This window comes from Neovison vison, chromosome 11 (assembly GCF_020171115.1).
Source record: "Neovison vison isolate M4711 chromosome 11, ASM_NN_V1, whole genome shotgun sequence".
Taxonomy (NCBI): domain Eukaryota; kingdom Metazoa; phylum Chordata; class Mammalia; order Carnivora; family Mustelidae; genus Neogale; species Neogale vison.
In genome coordinates, this window is record NC_058101.1 from 189,612,077 (window position 1) to 189,634,775 (window position 22,699).

The window sequence follows — 22,699 nt, forward strand, 5'->3', positions numbered from 1 at the left end:
TGTTCTTATAATAGTTTGAATTTCTTTGGTGTTAGTTGTGATCTCTCCTCTTTCATTCATGATTTTATTTATTTGGGTCCTTTCTCTTTTCTTTTTGATAAGTCTGGCCAGGGGTTTATCAATTTTATTAATTCTTTCAAAGAACCAGCTCCTAGTTTCATTAATTTGCTCTATTGTTTTTTTGTTTCCTATTTCATTGATTTCTGCTCTGATATTTATGATTTCTCTTCTTCTGCTGGGTTTGGGGTTTCTTTCTTGTTCTTTCTCCAGCTCCTTTAGGTGTAGGGTTAGGTTGTGTACCTGAGACCTTTCTTGTTTCTTGAGAAAGACTTGTACTGCTATATATTTTCCTCTAGGACTGCTTTTGTTGTGTCCCACAGATTTTTGAACCGTTGTGTTTTCATTATCATTTTTTTCCATGATTTTTTTCAATTCTTCTTTAATTTCCCTGTTGACCCATTCATTCTTTAGAAGAATGCCATTTAGTCTCCATGTATTTGGGTTTTTTCCAAATTTCCTCTTGTGGTTGAGTTCTAGCTTCAGAGCATTGTGGTCTGAAAATATGCAGGGAATGATCCCAATCTTTTGATACCAGTTGAGTCCTGATTTATGACCAAGGATGTGATCTATTCTGGCGAATGTTCCATGTGCACTAGAGAAGAATGTGTATTCTGCTGCTTTGGGATGAAATGTTCTAAATATATCTGTGATGTCCATCTGTTCCAGTGTGTCGTTTAAGGCCTTTATTTCCTTGCTGATCTTTTGCTTGGATGATCTGTCCATTTCAGTGAGGGGAGTGTTAAAGTCCCCTACTATTATTGTATGATTATTGATGTGTTTCTTTGATTTTTTTATTAATTGATTTATATAATTGGCTGCTCCCACACTGGGGGCATAGATATTTAAAATTGTTAGATCTTCTTGTTGGACAGACCCTTTGAGTATGATATAGTGTCCCTTCCTCATCTCTTATTATAGTCTTTGGCTTAAAATCCAATTGATCTGATATAAGGATTGACACTCCTGCTTTCTTCTGATGTCCATTAGTATGGTAAATTCTTTTCCACCCCTCACTTTAAATCTGGAGGTGTCTTCGGACTTAAAATGAGTTTCTTGGAGGCAACATATAGATGGGTTTTCTTTTTTTATCCATTCTATTACCCTGTGTCTTTTGATTGGGGCATTTAGCCCATTAACATTCAGGGGTAACTATTGAGAGATATGAATTTAGTGCCATTTTATTGCCTCTAAGGTGACTGTCACTGTATATTGTCTCTGTTCCTTACTGATCTACCACTTATAGGCTCTCTCTTTGCTTAGAGGACCCCTTTCAATATTTCCTGTAGAGCTGGTTTGGTGTTTGCAAATTCTTTCAGTTTTTGTTTTTCCTGGAAGCTTTTAATCTCTCCTTCTATTTTCTTTTTTTTTTTTTCAATTTATTTATTTTCAGAAAAACAGTATTCATTTTTTTTTCACCACACCCAGTGCTCCATGCAAGCCGTGCCCTCTATAATACCCACCACCTGCTACCCCAACCTCCCACCCTCCCCCGCCACTTCAAACCCCTCTGATTGTTTTTCAGAGTCCATAGTCTCTCATGGTTCACCTCCCCTTCCAATTTACCCAAATTCCCTTCTCCTCTCTAACACCCCTTGTCCTCCATGCTATTTGTTATGCTCCACAAAGAAGTGAAACCATATGATAATTGACTCTCTCTTCTTGACTTATTTCACTCAGCATAATCTCTTCCAGTCCTGTCCATGTTGCTACAAAAGTTGGGTATTCATCCTTTCTGATGGAGGCATAATACTCCATAGTGTATATGGACCACATCTTCCTTATCCATTCATCCATTGAAGGGCATCTTGGTTCTTTCCATACTTTGACGACCGTGGCCATTGCTGCTATAAACATTGGGGTACAGATGGCCCTTCTTTTCACGACATCTGTGTCTTTGGGGTAAATACCCAGGAGTGCAATTGCAGGGTCATAGGGAAGCTCTATTTTTAATTTCTTGAGGAATCTCCACACTGTTCTCCAAAGAGGCTGCACCAACTTGCATTCCCACCAACAGTGTAAGAGGGTTCCCCTTTCTCCACATCCTCTCCAACACATGTTGTTTCCTGTTTTGTTAATTTTGGCCATTCTAACTGGTGTAAGGTGATATCTCAATGTGGTTTTAATTTGAATCTCCCTGAGGGCTAATGATGATGAACATTTTTTTCATGTGTCTGATAGCCATTTGTATGTCTTGATTGGAGAAGTGTCTGTTCATATCTTCTGCCCATTTTTTGATATGTTTGCCTGTTTCGTGTGTGTTGAGTTTGAGGAGTTCATTATAGATCCTGGATATCAACCTTTTGTCTGTACTGTCATTTGCAAATATCTTCTCCCATTCCGTGGGTTGCCTCTTTGTTTTTTTGACTGTTTTCTTTGCTGTGCAGAAGCTTTTGATTTTGATGAAGTCCCAAAAGTTTATTTTTGCTTTTGTTTCCTTTGCCTTTGGAGACGTATCTTGAAAGAAGTTTCTGTGGCTGATATCAAAGAGATTACTGCCTATGTTCTCCTCTAGGATTCTGATGAATGGTGCTGGGAAAACTGGACAGCTATACGTAGAAGAATGAAACTCGACCATTCTCTTACACCGTACACAAAGATAAACTCAAAATGGATAAAAGAGTTCAACTTGAGACAGGAATCTCCTTCTATTTTCAATGATAACCTAGCTGGATATAGTATTCTTGGCTGCATGTTTTTCTCGTTTAGTGCTCTGAAAATATCATGCCAACTCTTTCTGGCCTGCAGGTCTCTGTGGATAAGTCAGCTGCCAATCTAATATTTTTACCATTGTATGTTACAGACTTCTTTTCCTGGGCTGCTTTCAGGATATTCTCTTTGTCACTAAGGCTTGTAAATTTTACTATTAGGTGACGGGGTGTGGGCCTATTCTTATTGATTTTGAGGGGCGTTCTCTGAACCTCCTGAATTTTGATGCTTGTTCCCTTTGCTATATTGGGGAAATTCTCCCCAATAATTCTCTCCAGTATACCTTCCCTCTCTCTTTCTTCTTCTTCTGGAATCCCAATTATTCTAATGTTGTTTCATCTTATGGTGTCACTTATCTCTCGAATTCTCCCCTCGTGGTCCAGTAGCTGTTTGTCCCTCTTTTGCTCAGCTTCTTTATTCTCTGTCATTTGGTCTTCTATATCACTAATTCTTTCTTCTGCCTCATTTATCCTAGCAGTGAGAGCCTCTGTTTTTTTTATTGCACCTCATTAATAGCTTTTTTGATTTCAACTTGGTTAGATTTTAGTTCTTTTATTTCTCCAGAAAAAGCTTTTATATCTCCCGAGAGGTTTCTCTAATATCTTCCATGCCTTTTTTGAGCCCGGCTAGAACCTTGAGAATCGTCATTCCCAACTCTGGATCTGACATATTACCAATGTCTGTATTGATTAGGTCCCTAGCCTAATCAAGTACTGTTGATTAGGTACTGCCTCTTGTTCTTTTTTTTGTGGTGAATTTTTCTGCCTTGTCATTTTGTCCAGATAAGAGTATATGAAGGACCAAGTAAAATACTAAAAGGGTGGCAACAACCCCAGGAAAATATGCTTTAACCAAATCAGAGGAGATCCCAAATCGTGAGGGGGGAAAAAGGGGATAAAAAGAGGTTCAAAAAGAAAGAAAGAAAAGAAAAGAAAAGAATTTAAAAAAAGAAAATGAATAAAGAAAAATATAAAAAAGAAAAAATATATATATTAGATAAACTAGTTTAAAAACGTTAAAAAAGAAAAGGGTAAAAGTAAAAAAAAAAATTTAGCAGAAGAAGAGAAAAAAAAATGAAAAAAAATTTAATTAACTGCAAGACTAAAACAATCACAGGGAGAAAGCCATGAGTTCCGTGCTTTGCTTTCTCCTCCTCTGGAATTCTGCTGGTCTCCTTGGTATTGAAACTGCACTCCTTGGTAGGTGAACTTGGTCTTGGCTGGATTTCTTGTTGATCTTCTGGGGGAGGGGCCTGTTGTAGTGATTCTCAAGTGTCTGCCCCAGGCGGAATTACACAGCCCTTACCAGGGGCCGGGCTGAGTAATCCGCTCGGGTTTGCTTTCAGGAGCTTTTGTTCCCTGAGCGCTTTCCGTAGAGTTCCGGAGGACGGGAATACAAATGGCGGCCTCCTGGTCTCCGGCCCGGAGGAGCTGAGAGCCCAGGGCCCCGCTTCCCTGTGCGCCCTCAGCGAACAGCTCCTAGTAACTCGCGTCTGCCTGACCTCCAGCCGCGCTCCGAGCTCACCGAGCCTGCGGCCGGTTCAAGGTAACCCCGAGCTGCGAGCTCACTGTCGGCTCTGTCTCTGCAGCCGGCTTTCCCGGTCCAATATCCGCAAGCTCTGCGACACTCAGACACCCCCGATCCTTCTGTGACCCTGCGGGACCTGAGGCCACGCTGACCCTGTGTAGGCTTTGCCCCAGTTTAGCCTCTGGAGCGATGTCCCTCAGCGGAACAGACTTTTAAAAGTCCCGATTTTGTGCTCCGTTGCTCCGCCGCTTGCCGGGAGCCGGCCCCTCCCCCCGGGGTCTATCTTCCCGTCGCTTTGGATTCACTTCTCCGCCAGTCCTACCTTTCAGAAAGTGGTTGTTTTTCTGTTTCCAGAATTGCTGTTCTTCTTCTCTTCGATCTGCCGATGGATTTGCAGGTGTTTGCAATCTTTAGATAAGCTATCTAGCTGATCTCCTGCTAGCTGAGGTAGTCTCAGCCTGCTACTTCTCCGCCATCTAGACTCCTGTGAGAGGGTTTAAATAAATGATTCACTTCAAATATCTATAAAATTCTGTAACATTTATACTTCATGAGTTCTAGCAGTGTTTAAGCTGTGAAAATGAATTAGTTATACTGTCTTGTGTTTTACTTTTTGTGGTATGGAAAAGTTGGGGAGATAGAGAAAAAGAAACATTTTTGTAATGCACATCTTCTCAAGATCATTGGAAATGTGGTTCATAATTCCAGAAAAATGGTAGTTTATGAGGTAAGAGGGTGGTTTGAGAATAGTTTTGATTCAGAAGGCCTATGATGTTGGAAACCAGACCGATACTCTTAAACTTGGGTTCTTTGTCTCTGTTCCAGTTATTCTGGCTTTCTCATTTTGCCACAATTAACAAAAGCACTTGTATTGATTTTTTTTAAGACTTGTATTGATTTTTATTTGTCATATAAATTGCAAGAGTCAAGACTTGCGAAATTTTGCTCTGAAAGCCAGGAATTTAATCCAGTATAAAACTCCATTGATAAACAATTTAGAAAAGGTGACAGACAGTAGGATTACTTTATTATAAGCCCCAAATAGTTAATTTGATCTTGATTAATGTTATAGTAGAACCAAATCCTACAGATCTTTATTAGAGAACCTTTGGAATTATGAGAACCTATGGATCACAAACACTTTTGAAAATTCAGAGCTCTAGGTTATCATTGTTGAGATAAAAAATAAGTTTAGCAGGTATTTCCTTCCCAGTTATAACAAATTATTTGCCCATAGTATTTAAGACAAATTTATACTTACATCTTATCATTCTAAAGTTGAGTTTCTGGTTAAGTTCTGTTTGCCAAAAAGGGCAATGGACCTTTCTCTTATATTCAAAAACTTTAGTAATGACTATGAAAGTATAAACTGGAATGTGTGAAAGTTTATTATCAGAAACTACATTTTAAAATAATGTTTTTTATAGAAAACTATTTATTTACATACTTTTGTATATGGTACCCATCATAGAAATTGCTTATAATAAAAAATTGAGGTATCTTAACTCACTATCATTTTGCTATCCTAGCTCTGATAATCTATTATAGGACTGTACAGAGTCCCTAAAATTAGGAACATAAATAAAGGCATCTCTCTTTATAAAAAAACTATTATAGAAGTAAGACAAATGCCCTTGATTAAGTTTAAAATACAATGCAGAATTTTTATTATCTCTAACACACAATATTAAGAACAGATTTTTACATCATAAGAGTGCAATGAATATAGATACAAAAGGTTGGAAGAAAATGTTGAAAATCTGAAAAGAACAATATTTAAATCTGATTATGGGCTCAAGACTTGTTTTTCCTGGTTATGGTCCTCATAATTCTTTTTTTCTAAAAATATAAATAGTATTTTTTCAGTTTTATAAAAAATTCAATTTTATTTTTTCAGTGTTCCAAAATTCATTGTTTATTTTTATTTTTTGAAATATTTTAAAATTTATTAGAGTTAGAAATTCCTATTACTTCTCATTTTACCAGTGCTAAATAGTATTCCCTTACAATGTAACCTTAGGCAATTGATCATTTATTATTAGATGTCCATATAGCATAATGCCAGAATACTTTGGTAGTTAAAATATTGATCCAAATACTGAAATCTAGATATATGTAGTTTTTGTGTTGTTATCAGTAATTTAACTGAACTATATTCTATCATTTAATTTTACAAGTTGTATGTTTGTAATGCTTTTCTCGGTCAACATGTTGTTGAGTCCCAAAAAATCTTCTGTGTGGAATGTAAAGAATAAAGTGCTTTTTGGAGAAAAAAAAAAAGGTGTAATGATCGCAGTAAAATCATAGGTGTTACTTGCTTTCATTGTCCTCACCACAGACTATTAGAAAACTTACCAGCTTTGGCTGCCTTCCTTTGCCCCAAGAATTCTTCTAGGCGCTACCTCTCACCTTCAAATTTACAAACTTATTTTTCATTCCTTGCTCCTCCTTTTCAGTCCCTTTATTTCACTGGTGTTCTATTCTCTTTAACTCTTTTAGATTGCCTTGAATATTGGATTCCCTGCCTGGATTTGATTTCTTCCTAGGATGCGATTTCTCAGATCAGTCCTTTGCACAAATGCTCTGTGGCTGATAGGTGACATCTAAATCTGCTCCAGATTTTCTGGACACTTCACCCCTGTTGATGGCATTTATTTTTCTTGGAGGGAGCACCAAGCATTATTATGAATTATGCTTCCCATCAATGATAAATTTAACCTTGAGAGAAGGTCAAGAGAAAGAAACACATAGGTGTTAAGCATATATTTTAAAGAAATGATGAATTTTGAGTATTATTTTGTCCTTCAATAAATGTATCAGAAAGAGAAGGCTAAGTCAGAATATTTTTCATTGTTGATGACATAGTAAGCCATTACTTGCTAGAGCTTGTGTTATTTTCTTCATTTTATAATCAGCTGGAGAGTCAAGATTTAATCAAAGGAAAAGAATCCTATGAGTAATACGTATAGAAGATACTTTAAGAATAAAACTGTTGTTTTGTGTTTGGTATTGGAGTTTAAAATCAACATGGCAGGCAGTCAGGAGGAGATGGTATTAAATAGGGTAGAGAATGCTGGGACCCATGAGGACAAACTAAAACTTTGTCTTTTTCTGCTTCTAGGTCTACAGATTTGATGATGAGCTGCTCTTCTAGGAGAACATGGTGTTCTTCAGCACAGGGCTCATGAACACCTGGTCCAGTGAGAGTCCTACAGGAGTGGGAGGAGCCATAGAGCTGTGGACTGGCTAGTGCCTCACACCACCTTGGTGAGTCAGCAGATAAGTGACAGTATGTGTAAACTGCACCAGTGCTGGGTGTTCTAAACTGATCTTTCAAACATGAAGAATATAGCTACTGCTTTCCTTCTGCCTACTGGTCTTATATAAATCATCTCTGGTGGCATACATTAATTTGGAACTGTGCAGGGAGACAGTGCTGGGAAACAGAATTACAGTTTAGCTAAGTCAATAATACACATCCACCCAACTGCAAATAGAGTTTGTCAGATAATTTGACATGGCCACAGACTGTGTATGATTGTTTTTATTGTGCTCTACATTCTCACCAAGACTTGGTATTGTCCAACTTTGCTTTTATATTTTTGCTGTTCTCTTCATCATAAAATTATATTTCATTATAAAATTATATTTTATATAAAATTATATTTCATAAAATTATATTTCATTATTCATTTTGGTTTTAATCTGCATTTGTCTGGTTAGTGAGAAGTTGAACATATATTCTTGAGCTTACTGACCGCTTGTGTTTCTTCTGTGAGAATGCCCATTCCTATCTCTTGCCTTATCTTTTAATGGATGATCTTCTGTTTATTGATATGGTGAAGAAATTTGTGTATTCTTGTTATTAATTCTTTGTTGATATTTAATTTGCAAGTATCTTTTCCTAATTTGTGGTTTGTCTTTTCATTTTTGAAAGGTATCTTTCCTTTAATGAATGCATTTCTTTCTCAATTTTATAGCAGTGAATTTTGGAGTTCTTAATGTGATCATTATTTTCTGTGTTTTGTTTAGAAAATCCTTCCCTATACCAAGGATATAAAAATATTCTAAAAGTTTCACACATTTGTTTCATATTTTCTTGTTTAAATGCATATTGTGAGGGCACTTGGGTGACTTAGTGGGTAAGCATCTGACTCGGTTTCGGCTCAGCTCATGATTTTGGGGTCCTGAGGACCACCCCGAAGTAAGGCTTACTCTGGAGGAGGAGCCTCCTTAAGATTCTCTTTCTCTCTCTTCCTCAGCCCATCCTCTAACCCCACTTGTGTGCATGCACAGTCCCTCTCTCTCAAAAAAATAAAAATAAAAATAATAAAAATTAAAAAAAATAAAAATAAATGTGTGTTGTAAGATAGAGTTCAATTACCATTGCCATTGTTTGTTCTGTATGGATAGCCAGTTGTCTCAACATTACTTATTGAAAAGTCCTTCCCTTCTTATCTACAAATGTTATATGTTTCCATATAGGTTAGATCTCTTTGGGGATCTCTGTAAATTACTTTTAGCTTTATGGTAAGACTTGATAACACTGCTTTGGGGTTACTTTATTAGTGGGTGTAGGGTTTCCCAAATGAGTTTTTGAGTTATAACATCAACTAAGTAAATAATGGTGTTGGATTTTTTTTTTATTGTAATTTCAGTACATGTATAAGTTAATTTGAGTTGTACAAACATATTTATTACATTGTCTTATTTTCACACATGAAATATCTCTCCAGTTATAATTTACTTTAATATCTTAAAGCAAAGTTTTATAATCTGTTTTTGGAAAGTTCTTGTACAGTTTCCTTAGGGTTACTTCTAAGTAGCAAATAGATCTCTATTTTTTTAAAATAAGACTTCATCAAATAATTAAGGAATCAATTTATTAAGTATTCTTACAAATCCATTCACTTGCTGATGGGCATTTGGGTTTGTTCTACCTCTTGCTTATTGTGAATAAGACTACAATAAACATGAGTGTACAACTATCCCTTTCAGAACCAATTACTAATTTTTTAGATACGCACCTAGAAATGGAGTTGCTAGATCATATGGTAGTTCCATTTTTTAAATTTCGAGAACCTCCATAGTATTTTTCCTAACAGTGGTACCATATTACACCCCTATCAAGAGTAGTTTTAAATTCTCCACTTCTTACCAATACTTGTTAATTTATGGGTTTTTGACAGTAACCATCCTAATGATTGTTAGATGATCTCTGATTGTGGTTTTAACTTTCATTTTCCTGATGATAAGTGATATTGAACATCTTATCATATGGCTTGGTGGTCATTTTGATATCTTCTTTGGAAAAATGTCTGTTCAAGTCCTTTGCCTGTTTTTAAATTGGGTAATTTGTGGGTTTTTGTTGTTGAGTTATATGTTTTTCAGATACTCTGAATATAAGACACTTTATTCAGTGATATGATTGCAAATATTTTCTGTAGTTTCACAGATTTATTTTCACTCCTGCTTATTATGTCTTTTGCTGTGTAGAAGCTTTTAGGTTTGATCTATTTATGAATCTATAAATAAATTTCCATTTATGTATATTTATTTTATCTCCTGTGTTTTTGGTGTCATATGCAAGAAATTATTGCCAAAATCAGTGTCACACAGGTTTTTCTCTATGTTTTCTTCTAGAAACTTTATAGTTTCAGGTCTTACATTAAAGGCTATAATTTATTTTGAGTTAACTTTTATATAGGGTTTAAGAGTCCAACTTCAGTTTCTTGCATGTTGGGATCACCATTTGTAGAATAGACCATCCTTTTTCCCTTGTGTAATCTGGCACCCTTCTCAAAGATCATTTGACCATATATGTGAGAATTTATTTCTAGGCTCTCTATTCTGTTCAGTTGATATATATATATCAACTATGTTCAGATATATATATATATATATATATATATATATATATATATGCCAGTATCATACTGTTTTGAATAGTGTGGCCTTGTAGAACATTTTAAGATCAGGATGTGTGAGGTTTCCAGTTTTGTTTGTCTTTTTTAAGAACATTGTTTGTTTGTTTGTTTGTTTGGGGGTGGCTATTGAGGGTCTTTTGTGGTTCTACATGAATTTTAGAATTTTTTTTCAATTTCTAGAAAAAGGTACCTTAGGGTTTTGATAGGAGTTGCATTGAATATGTAGATAATTTTGGGAAGTGTAGATATTTTAATAATATTAAGTATTATGATTCATGAACATGGAATATCTTTTCTTTGTTTATTTAATTTTTTTCAGTGATGTTTTATAGTTTTCAATGTACAGGTCTTTCATCTCCTCGGTTAAGTTCATTCCTAAATATTACATTCCTTTTGTTGCTACTGCAAGTAGAATTTTGTTAAAAAAAATTTCCTTTGTACATTGTTTGTTGTTAGTGCGCAGAAATACAATTGATTTTTGTATGAATTTTTTCATTAGTTCTAACAGTATGTGTGGTGTATGTGTATGTGTAATCTTTAGTATATTCTACATTATAGAAGATCATGTCATTCTTGAACACAAATAATTTTACTTCTTCCTTTCTTATTTCAATCCCTCTATTCCTTTTATTGCCTAATTTCTTGGTCTAGGACTTCCATTACTATGTTGAATAGAAGTGGTAATTTATTTAAGAAATTAAATTCCACTTTTTCATGGTGATCAGTTCTTTTAGTGTGTTGTTGAAATAAGTTTGCTAGTATTTTGTTGAAGATTTTTGTGTCAGTGGGGTGCCTGGGTGGCTCAGTTGTTAAGTGTCTGCCTTTAGCTCTGGTCATGATCCCAGGGTCCTGGGATTTAGACTGGTATCAGGCTTCTTGCTTAGGAGGGGGCCTGCTTCCCCCTCTCCCTCTGCCTACCACTCTCCCTCCTTGCACTCTCTCTGTCAAATAAATAAAATCTTTCAAAAAAATACTTTTGTTTCAATATTCATCAGGTATACTGTAGTTATCTTTTTTCTTGTAGTATCTTTGTCTGATTTTGGTACCAGGGTATTGATGGCCTAGTAAAATGATTTTTAAAGTGTTATATTCTGTTTAAGTATTGAAAGGATAGATATTAATTCTCTTTAAATGTCTGGTGGAGTTCTTCAATGAAGTCATTGTGTCCTGGGCTTTTCATTACTTTTTTCTCTCACTTTAAATTTATATGGACTTCCATAACTGAAGAAAAAAAAAGTGCCTCTGTAGAGCATACCAAAACACCTGAGAGATACATCAGTCTATGCCTTTACAAGTGAGGGGATGGGATTGTAGAAAAGATGGCAGAGCTAGAAGCAGCAGCAGCAGTGATGGCAGAGAAGGCAAAAGTCTGTCTAGCAGGGAGTCACCACAACTTTTCTGGCAGAGAAGGTAAAAGATAGAGGTAGTGAGTGGGGTCTGTCTAGCCATATGTGTTGCAGCTGGAGGGACCAGTTGTTCTTTTTGAGGAGAGACCATAGTGACTTGGGGGAAAGAGAGGAGAGGAAGTAAACAGATAAAGAAAATTAAAGAAAAGTATCTCCTGCTGTCTTCCCTGAGAGGCAAGATGAACCATAGAGCTTTGGGACACCCTCCCACTTGAGGATACCTCTCCTGGGTCTTGGGAACAGCCAACACCTTAGGTCATAAGTACACACCCCTCCCCTATTCTGCCACTATGCTTTTTTTTCTTTTCTTTTCTTTTCTTTTTTTTAAATGTGTGTATTCCCAGGTCAGGTAAGAGAAAGCAAAGACTTGTGTTACAGGTTCACCTTTTGGAAAACAAAAGGAAGGTTCCTAACTCCCAACTTGCTGAACTGTAAGAATTAAGGTAAACAAAACTTTGTCTAAATAAAAAATGCTACTTCAAATATAGTGGCAGAGGCACTTTCCAACAAATACCATGAAAATCCATAATAATATGATATCACAAAAATAAAATTAATTTTCAGCAACTGAACCCAAAGACATGGAATATTGCAATCTAACTGATGAAGAATTTAAAATAATTGTTATGAAAAAGTCAAGATACAAGAAAACTAAGAAAGGCAATACAGTGACCCCTGGAATAAAATTAATGAAAAGAAGAATGGTTTATCAAAAAGACTAAAAATCTAAGAAAGAATCAAACAGATTCTAGAACTGAAAAACTCAATATATGATATGAAGAATGTTTTAGAATTCATTGGAAGTAGAGCAAATCATATGGAAGAGAGATTAGTAAGCTCAAGGATAGAAACTCAGAAAAAATTCAAGTGAAAGAAGGGAGAACTAAGATTTTGAAAAAATGAAGGAACACTAGGAGAACTGTCCAATTCCATTAGAAAAGCCAACATAGGGATAATGAGTATCCCAGACGAAATGAGAGGGAGAAGGGAGCAGAGATCGTATTTAAAGATATAAAAGCTGAGAAACTCCCAAACCTGCAGAAGATATGTAAGCCTATGAAGCTAATTGAATAACTTATTATCTTAAAGCAGAAAGACATTCTTTAAAACATATTACGTTAAAACTGTCAAAAGTCAATGATACATAATTTTAAAGTCATCCTAGGAAAAAAGACAGTAGGAAAAAAGGACAAAAGTATGTCCATTAGGCTATTAGCAGATTTCTCGGCAAAATGCTATAGAAGAGAGTGGAATGACATATTCAAGATATTAAAAAATAAAAACTGCCAGCCAAGAATACTCTATTTGGTAACATTATCTTTGAGCTATGAAAGAGTAATAAAGGTTTTCCTAGACAAAACAACAACAACAACAACAACAAAACAAGCTGAGAAGTTCACCACTACTAGACCTCCCTTTCAACAAATGTTGAAACACTCAACAAATGTCAAAAGGAGCTCTGTAAGCTGAAATGAGAAGACAAAAGTACACAAAACTTTGAGTAAAGTGATAAATCATCAGAATTAGAATACTGTAAGTCTTTTTTAGAATAACATATTAAACCCTTAACTATAAATAAAGGAAAAAAGCATTAAAAATAACTACAACTGGGTTACAAAATCACATAAAAAAGATGATTTGTAACATCAAAACTATAAAAAGAGAAGAGTAAAAGGATAGGATCTTTATAGGTTAATAAAGATTAAATTTCTGTCAGAGAAAAAAGACTGTTTTATCTCTAAGATGTTTTCTGTAAAGTTCAGAGTAACCATAAAGCAAAAATCTAGAACAGAGACGTGAGATATTAAAGAGAGAGCGAGAGAGAGAGAGGAGCCTAAGCAAATCACCATGAGAAACCACCAACATACACAGATAGACAGAAATAGAAAGAAAATGACAATGGAGAGATGAAATAACCAAAAGGCAAAAGATAAAGTAGCAGTAGTAAATCCTTGCATGTTAATAATCACCATGAATGTAAATGGATTGAACTCACCAATCAAAAGTCATGGAGTGGCTGGATGGATTTAAAAAAGAAGAAGACCCGGGACGCCTGGGTGGCTCAGTTGGTTGGACGACTGCCTTCGGCTCAGGGCGTGATCCTGGAGTCCCGGGATCGAGTCCCGCATCAGGCTCCCAGCTCCATGGGGAGTCTGCTTCGCTCTCTGACCTTCTCCTCGCTCGTGCTCTCTCTCACTGTCTCTCTCTCTCAAATAAATAAATAAAATCTTAAAAAAAAAAAAAAAAAAAAAGAAGAAGACCCAAATATATGCTGCCTAAAGGAGACTCATTTCAGCTCTAAAGACTCACATAGGTTCAAAGTGAAAGGATGGAAAATGAATTTCCAAATGAACAGAAATGGAAAGAAGACAAGAAAAGCCATACTTATATTACATAAAATAGATGTCAAGCCAATAAGTATAAAAAGAGACAAAGAAGATCATGATGTAAGGATAAAAGGAGTCAATACATCAAGAAGATAGAACAATTAATATAAACATATAGACTCTCAACACCCAAACACCAAAATATATTAAGAAATTAATAGTAGATCTTAAGGGAAAAGTAGACAACAATACAATAATTGTAAGAGATTTCAGTACCCTACTATCAGTAATGACTAGATTGTTCAGACAGAAAATTAACAAGGAAACTTTGGAATTGATCTATACTTTAGAAAGTGGGCACAAGCACTTCTAAACAACCATTGGGTCAAAGAAAAATTCATAAGGGAAATAAAATATTTTCTCAAAACTAATGAAAATGAAAACACAATATAGTAGATATTGTGATACAATAAAACAGTTCTGAAAGGAAAGTTTATGGCAATAAATGCATATATTAAGAAATTAGAATGATCTCAAATAAACAGCTGACTACATTTCAAGGAACCAGAGGAAGCAGAGTAAATTAAGTCCAAAGTTAGCAAAAAGAAGGAAATAATAAGGATCAAAATAGAAATAAATAAAATTGAGACCAGAAAAAAAAAATGGAAAGAGTTGATGAAACTAAGAGTGGTTCTTTGAAAAAAAAAAAAAAGCAAAATTGATAAACCTTTAGCTAGACAAAGAAGAGAGAAGATTCAAGTAAATAACATTAGCAATGATGGAAGAGACATTATAACTGACACCATAGAAATACATAGAACCATAAGAGATTACTATGAATGATTACATGCCAACAAATTATATAACTTAGAAGAAATGGATATGTTTCTAGAAACATACAACCTACAAAGACTGAATCAAGAAGAAAGAGAAAATCTAAACAGACCAGTAATGATTGAATCAATCATCAGTAAAATATTGAATCAGCGATTTTTTAAAAAATCAAAAAAAACCCCAAAACTCCCAACACAGACAATGCTGGGGCCAGATAGCTTCACTGAAGAATTCTATCAAATACATTTAAAGAAGAGTTAATGTCTGTCCTAAAAGTCTTCCAAAATATTGAAGAGGAGGGAATACTCTCAAACTCATTCTGTGAGTCAGAATTACTTTGTTCCAAAACCAGATAGGGACACCACAAGGAAACTGTAGACCAATATCCCTGATGAATATAGATGCAAGATTTCTCAGAAAATATTAGCAAACTGAATTCAAGAATGCATTAAAAGGATTATACACCATGACCAAGTGAGATTTATCCCTGGGATATAAAGAAGGTTCAACACACACAAATCAATAAATTTAGAACATCACATCAATAAAATGAAAGATTAAAATCACCTGATCATCTCTGGTGCCTGGGTGGTTCAGTCAGTTAAACATCTGCCTTTGACTCAGGTCATGATCTCAGGGCCCTGAATCAAGCTCCGTGTCAGGCTCCCTGGTCAAGGGGGAGCCTGCTTCTTCCTCTCCCTCTTCCATTCTCCCCTGCTTGTTTTCCCACTCTCTCTCTCTCAAATAAATAAATAAAATCTTTATTTTAAAAAATGACATGATTATCTTAATAGTTGCAGAAAAAGCATTTGACAAAATACAACACCTCTTCATGATAAAGACCCTTAACAGGTATAGAGGGAACGCACCTCAACATAATAAAGTACATATATAACAGAGTCATAGCTAACATACTTAATGGAGAGAAATTGAAAGTGTCTCCTATAGAGTCAGGAATAAGGCAAGAAATGCCCACTCTCACTATTCTTACTCAATTTAGTGTTGAAAATCTTAGAAAAATTTGGCAAGATAAAAAACAAAAAAAATTAAAGAGCTCCAAATCAGAAAGAAGTAAAGTTGTCATTATTTGCCAATGATATGATCCAACAAATAGAAAATACAAAAATAATCAGTTAAAAAACTGTTGCAGTTTATCAACAATTTCAGTAAAGTGTCAAGATATGGAATAAAATACAGAAACCGATTGCATTCCTTTACACCAATGATGAAGCATCTAAAAAAGGAAGAAAGCCATCCCACTCACAAGAGTATCAAAAACAATAAAATACTTTGAATAAATTTAACCAAGGAAGTGAAAGATTAATACAATGAAAACTACAAAACTTTGCTGAAATAAATTGAAGACACAAATGGAAAAACATCCCTTTTACGGATTATAAGAATTACTATTATTAAGATGGCCATATTACTCAAAGCCATCTATAGATTTTGTGCAATTACCATCAAAATACCATAGACATTTTTCACAGAACTAGAAGAAATCCTAAGATTTGTGTGGAACCACCTAAGACCCCAAATAGTCAAAGCATTTCTGAGGAAAAAGAACAAAGCTAGAGGTATCATGCTTTCAGATTTCAAACTATACCATAAACTATAGTACTTTACACAACATAATGCTAGCTCAAAAACAGACGCACTGATTGTTGGAATAGAAGGGAGAGTCTAGAATTAAACCCAGGCATATACAGTCAACAGTTTGACAAGTGAATCAAGAATATCCAATGGGGAAAGCATAGTCTCTTCAACAAATGATGCTGGGAAAACTGGAGAAACACATGCAGAAAATGAAATTGGACCCTTACCTCACACCACTCACAAAAATTAACTTGAAACGGATCCAAGACTTAGACATAAGATCTGATACCACAAAACTAGAAAATATAAGGAAGAATTTAACTGATAATGATTTCAGCAATAATTTTCTGGGCATGATACCAAAAGCACAAACAACAATAGAAATTCACCAAATGGACCTATATCAAATTTAAAACTTCGCAGAGAAAAATAAGTAACACATTAAAAAGGTAATCTATAGAATGGGAGAAATTTTTTGCAAACCGTATATTAGCTAAGGGGCTAATATCCCAAATATATAAAGAAGTTTTTAAACTCAGTAACAAAAACAATAATTCAGTTAAGAATTCAGCAGAAGAACTAAACAGACATTGCTCCAAAGAGGACATCAAAATATCCAACATTACTAATCATAATGGAAATGCAGGTTAAAACCACAATGAGACATCACCTCACACCTGTTAGAATAGCTATCATTACAAGACGAGACACAGCAGGTACTGGTGAGGATGTGGTATAAAGGGAATCTTTATACATTGTTGGTGGGAATGTAAATTGGTATAGTTACTGTAGAAAACAATAGGGAGTGACCTCAAAAAATTAAAAATAGATTTACTATGTGATCCAGAAATTCCACTTCTGGGTATATACTCAAAGGAAAAGGAACATGATTTTGATGGGATTTCTGAACTCTCATGTTTCCTGAAGCATTATTCACAATAGCCAAAATATGGAAATAATTCAAATGCCCATCAATGGACGAATGAATGAAAAGGATATGGAATGTATTCACAATGGAATATAATCAGCCATGAGAAAGATATCCTCTTATTTATAATAATGTAAGGACCTATGCTAAGTGAGATAAAGTCAGACAGAGAAAGACAAGTACTATATGATATCACTTATATGTGCAATCTGAAAAAAATTAAGCCTGTAAAAAACAGGAAAAAAATGGTGGTTACCAGGAGATTATGGGACAGGGGAGGGCGAGGGTGAAAGTGATGGTGCTTAAGGGTACAAACCTAACAAGTAGTAAAGAAACCATAGAGATCTAATGCATAGGACAGTGACTATAGAAAATAATAATTATACTGTAATTATATGATAAATATCACAACATCAACCATATTACAATATGTAAATGTATCAAAGTGACACTCGGTGCACTTTAAACTTACACAGTATTACGTACCAAGTTTACTCAATAAAAAAGAAAAAACCATTGGGTTACCAAAGTGTATAAATCTGTTGAACTCTATTTGGCTTATCGTATGTCCTGATGAACTGCTTCTTAGTTATATTAACATTTACTTGATTAATACAGTTACCCTAAAAGTGAGATAATACTATCTTCATTTTGAAAATGGGAGAAAGAATCTCATAACGTTTAAGTAGTTTCTCCAGGGTTATACATTAGCAAGCTGGAGGCATGAAGAATTAGGTATTTGAAGTTAACAGAGGACTCTCATTGTATTTGGAGACTGTGCCTCTCCTGAAGGAGAAGCTGTGATACCACATACGGAGTGAGTTGCTGCTTCCTGGTCAGGACTGAACCTTCTGTTGGCATAGATTGAATGTGTGGAATTAATTTAACAAATAATTTTGAAGAGCTTCTTTGTAACAGACTGTGCTGAGAGGTGGAAATACAGCAGTAGCTGTGAATGACAAAAACCTGCCTGAACCGTGAGATCTGGCCCACTTAGGACCAGATCTGGGGATTGTGATTAGCTTTCTAATCAGAATGAAAATAACACTTTCACATTGCACTTCCTTTTAAAAATCATCTTAGCAATTTTTTGGTCATTATATAGAACACAGTATTCTATAACTTTATTCTGATTATAAAAACAACACATGATGTTTGAAGAACTAAAGGCAAAAGCAAAGAAATATGACCAAACAATGTAACTATCTAATCTTAATTTTTCTAGGCTCACATTTCCCTCCCCCACAAAGTAACATAATTCTGAGCTTGTGTTTTGCTGTCTGCTTTTTCCATTTTGTATTATATTTGAATAAATGTAAAATTATTAAATTTCTACTGTGGAAAAACTTGAAATATCCACAAGTATGAAGAAGAAAAACCCATTACAATGTTCCCATCCAGAGTTTAGCACTATAAATGTCTTATATATTTTTTCAGTACTATTTATATACTTAGAGTATTTTAAAATTTGCTGTATATAAAAGTTAATGTCCTTATTTTCTCATTTAAGCTTATACCATTTTTTTATTCTGCTATGCATTTCCCTAATTGAGGCTGGCATAATTTATAAAGCTGCTTGTATATATCTTCATAGTTCTGTTTTTTTAAATGACAGATTTGTTGGTACTACAATATTTTCAGGTGAATGAATCTGAGTTTTTAGTGCATAGGTACACAGTGTCTAGTGACTTTCAGAATATCCTTAAAATCCCTTAAGTGCTGTCTTGAGAGATTTGCAGCCCTTTATTTTGCTAATATTGGGTTATAAAATCTTCTGGAAATATCATAATATTTTAGGCAAATTGATATCTTTTTCTCATACTAAATGTCATGTTTCTATTTGTAGTCTGCTTAAATCTTTTCTCATATCTAAAGTAGCTATTAGAATTCTTCACCTGGATAAGGCTTTAAAGAAGTATTCTTTCCCACCCACCAGGGGTGGGCCCCTGGTGATGGAAGCTAAGGGAACCTGACAACCACTGGATTCATGTCCAATCAGGTTGACAGGACAGATAGACCATGAGCCCTACACAGTTTCAAATTCCTGCTCTATGTCCTACCAGATGTGTAACCTCAGTTCTCTGTGCATTAGTTTACTCATAGGACCTTCCAGTTAATACACTTTTCAGCTCCAGAATTTGTTCCATCCTTTTTTAATATTTTTTCTTTATTCACATTGTCTACTTTTTGAGACACTGTTCTCCTGGTTTCTTCAGGTTTTTTTTTTTTTCCCCCATGTTGTCCTTTGGCTCTTTGAGCATCTTCATAGGTCATTAGGAAATAATTTAAAATTTATGTTGAGGGAAAAATGATAATATATGTGCAGCACTTAGAGTAATAGCTGGCCTAGTCATAATAAGTGCTCAACAGATATCAGCTTTATTGTTATGGAAGACCAGCTCTGAACCAGCCTCACTCAACTTTGGTAATGGAAAAATTTTCACGTTAATCCCTGAGGAATCTACTTCCAGAATGCCAGTCACTTAGTTCACCATTGTTATGCCTGGTTTTATGTTTATCTTTTTATGTTTATCTGATACATACGAAACGAATCAAGAGGGTATAAAACCCATTTCAGAAACCACTAAAAACTGTTCTCACTTTGGTGAGGCAAGGCTAATCTTTGTATAATGCCCTGGTAAAGGGAATTGCTAATGGTGCAAGATGAAAGAGATGGGACAACAAGAAACTAGAATCACTTAAAAAGTCGTAATCGACGATGGGGCGCCTGGGTGGCTCAGTGGGTTAAGCCGCTGCCTTCGGCTCAGGTCATGATCTCAGGGTCCTGGGATCGAGTCCCGTGTTGGGCTCTCTGCTCAGCGGGGAGCCTGCTTCCTCCTCTCTCTCTCTCTGCCTGCCTCTCTGCCTACTTGTGATCTCTCTCTGTCAAATGAATAAATAAAATCTTAAAAAAAAAAGTCGTAATCGATGGAGAAGAGAATCCTCATTCAGTAAATTCTCTGGAATGAGATAAATATCATAACATCGGCCATCTTATAGTATATAGATGTATCAAAGTGACAAAAAAACCCCACTCAGAACCACTTAAATTCTTACCTTGAAATTATAAATTTATTTAATTTCTTAATGATCAAAGAATTATATTTTTAAGTCTGCAAAAACTGTAAGAAAGTTATAGCAAATTTTTATCAAAATTTTCAAATGCATGCTTTCTACCATCTAAAGTTATAAAAAATCTGTAAAATGTAAGCAAAAATTTAACATTGAAAAATGATTGCTACAAATGTGACATACGATTAATGTCATTATTATAAGCATAAACTCCTGGAAATAAATAAGCAAACCATTTCTCTATGATCAGCCAGTTCTCAAAGAGAACACACTCTAAATGGAGAAGAGAAAGTTGAGAGGGAGATGAATTAGCTTCTAGATCTTGGGTCTGCACATAGTCTAATTTAAGCTTCACAAAAACCATGAGCAGTACAAATATGTTTCCATCTAATTGGTAAAGAGACTGAAACTAAGAGAGCTTTAGTACCTTGCCCAAATCTACACCTTGGTAATAATAGTGAAGCCACAGTTCTTCCCTATAAATATATGTCAAATTCAATCTCACTGAGAATTTTATTAAAATAAAATAATAGTATGATACTTCTGTTTATTAAGAAGTATCAAAAATATCAGAGAAATATAGAATAAAATTTATTTATTATTTATTTGACAGAGAGAGACACTGATAGCAGGAGAGGGAACACAAGCAGGCTTCCTGCTGAGCAGGGAGCCTGATGAGGGGTTTGATCCCAGGACCCCAGTATCATGGCCTGGGCCAAAGGCAGACCAACTGAGCCACCCAAGTGCCTGATACTTTTGTTTATTAAAAAGTGTTAACTTAGGGGCACCTGGGTGGCTAAGTGGGTTAAAGCCTCTGCCTTCAGCTCAGGTCATGATCCCAGCATCCTCAGATCGAGCCCCACATTGGTCTCTCAGCTCAGCTGCAATGCTGCTTCTCCACACCCACCATCCCCCTGCCTGCCTCTCTGCCTACTTGTGATCTGTCTGTCAAATAAATAAATAAAATCTTAAAAAAATGTGTCAACTTAAAAAATATCAAAGCTTGCATAAATATTATAATGCCATTTATGAATTTAAAAAGGGATACAAATATGAATAAACATGGTATATACCTTTGATGAGTTCTTTTTACATTATTAAATTAATCATGAAGTTGGCAGCATAGAAGATTTTTTGATATGCTAAGTTAAAAATAAGATATTATATAGAATTCATTGTATAACCTCATCTAGCTTCAAAAAGAGTAATAAACAAAAATATTATAAAATAAATTATGTGCAGATGGTGATTCTATATTCTATTTCCCCAATTTCCTCTATTATGCATTTTTTTCCAAAGTGGAACTTTAAGTGTCAATTTAAAAGAAAAAACATATAAAAGCTTGGCAAGAATCTCTTAGGTTAAAAAAAATCTGTTAGTATTAATTTCTTTCCATTCCTTCTTTACCAAGGCAACATGCTCTCTTTTCCAACATGAAATGTAATAAAGGCCACATGGGTTATTTTCATATTCCCTGCCAGCTGGCACAATGGGAATATAGATCCATATTTACACAAGGGAATTGGGGGCAAGTGGTGATAGAGACTGCTTTATACCAGAGACTGTTTGCTGCTGCTACTCATCATGATTGTTAAAATTACTTCTACAGTGTGGGGTGCCTGGATGGCTCCGTGGGTTAAGCCTCTGCCTTCGGCTCCCAGGGTCCTGGGATCCAGCCCCGCATTGGGCTCTCTGCTCGGCAGGGAGCCTGCCTCCCTCTCTCTCTGCCTGCCTCTCTGCCCACTGGTGATCTCTGTCTGTCAAATAAATAAAATAAGAAGAAAATTACTTCTACAGTGTAAATTTTAGCAACTTGGAATCCTTTGGTACATATTCACTAGCCAGTGAGTATAAATGATATATTAATAACAAGATCCTCAGTATTACTGATTTCCTCACACCTATCCTAAGTGGAAACTTGACACCTACCCTCAGTCTTCAAATGATTATGAGCATATCAAGAGGTGCCCAGTGACATGTGTGACCCAATTAAAGTGCTCATGGAAAATATATGAGAATTAAATATTTATCTATAGATTAATATAGAATACTGATAGATTATTCTTTCCTGGGTCATAAATATGACTGCCTCATCCTTTTCATTCCTTACTTGTCAAATCAGCTAACCAGTGAGGAAAATATAAGTTCTTTATGGACAGTTTGATGATTTATAATTATCTTCTCTGTTTTTGCTAGCTACTTTTTCTGCAAGGAATTTGTCATTTTTAAAGGATGTTTACTTCTACAGTGTTATATTGTCATATTGCCAGTTGTCTCCTTTTATGAATGCTGTCCCATGACAATAACATATTTGTT